This window comes from Rhinolophus sinicus, linkage group LG01 (assembly GCF_036562045.2).
Source record: "Rhinolophus sinicus isolate RSC01 linkage group LG01, ASM3656204v1, whole genome shotgun sequence".
Lineage (NCBI taxonomy): Eukaryota > Metazoa > Chordata > Mammalia > Chiroptera > Rhinolophidae > Rhinolophus > Rhinolophus sinicus.
In genome coordinates this window covers 23,404,217-23,405,465 of record NC_133751.1, presented here as the reverse complement: position 1 = coordinate 23,405,465, position 1,249 = coordinate 23,404,217, and the positions used below count along the sequence as shown (strand labels likewise).

At 29.9% G+C, this 1,249-nt stretch overlaps 1 non-coding gene across 1 annotated transcript; it reads left to right on the top strand.

Moving 5' to 3' along the window:
- The first annotated feature begins 489 nt into the window (after window positions 1–489).
- LOC141568052 (U6 spliceosomal RNA) lies at window positions 490–597 on the top strand. Its single transcript, XR_012491069.1, has one exon. It is a non-coding gene; the product is annotated as a U6 spliceosomal RNA (small nuclear RNA).
- Window positions 598–1,249: the final 652 nt, after the last annotated feature.

The window sequence follows — 1,249 nt, the reverse complement described above, 5'->3', positions numbered from 1 at the left end:
TGTTCGCACTTCTTCACCACTGGTCCTGTAACTTTTTTTTTTGGCTCTCTGTGATTTGGCAACCATATACCTTTGACTTTCCCAAAAGGCAGAAAAGGGTAAATGAGCTGTTTGGTCACTATTTAATCACGAAACAGTTTCCCTGCTTTTACAATTATATGATAAGAAAAGATTGCTTTCCATATTCACCACAATAAAGGAGTACATTTTAAAACTGTTTTCCTTTGATGGTTCAATGGCTTTGTCTTTTAACTTACACTATCCTGGAAACTGAAAATATATTAAATCTACAGATAATATGAAAACCACAAAAGTTTTAGAAGTTTCACGAGACATTAGAGGTTTGCTCTATTTTCTACCCGAAGAATCTAGTTTCTGAATATTTATTTAGTTTATAGAACAGTAATAATTACAAATATGACAAAACAAACCTACATTTTCCAAATCTTCTCAGAGCATAAATACTTACATTCAAGATGCAGTTCTTTGGTGCTCACTTTGGCCCCAAATACACTAAAAAACATTGGAATACAGAGAAGATTAGTATGGCCCCTCCACAAAGATGTCACATAAATTCATGAAGCGTTCAAAGATTCAATTCTTTGAATTCAAGACTTTCATGTGTGAGAATTCAAAAACAACCTAGTTTTACTATATTTTAATATTATATTGCTATAATCTTTTAATACTTTTTTTTATGTTTGAAGCATTTACATTGATCTATTAAAATAAGGTTAAAGTTCAAAATAATCTATTTTTTAATACTATCAAATTTTCTGATTATATTCAAATATTATTTGCATATTTACACTGAATTAAAAACAGTTTGAAACCTCAGCATTCCTAAAAGAGGAAATATTCCCTCATGACCCTTCTCAGCATTTTCAGTCCACAGCATAGTAGCTTGTATATATTTTATACTCAGTAAAATTTAGTATACTAAATTAGTGAACCACTATGAATTATCTGTCAAAATTTTATACTTTGTGTTGGACAAAATCTAGGAAATTTTAAACATCCAAAAATTATAATCTAAAATAAAGCATAAATCAATAATCAAATTAATTCTAAGCTAGGGCTTATGGCTACAGGACACGTGGAGATGTGAGCTTATTTTCAAAGTATCGCATGAATAGCAGCAGTACATTTAGCTATAATCCTGTTTTTTGCTAAACATTTTGTGACTTAAACTGGTAACTCTTAATGGGAATTTTGTGTGTGTGTGTGTGTGTTAGTTATATTTACCTTA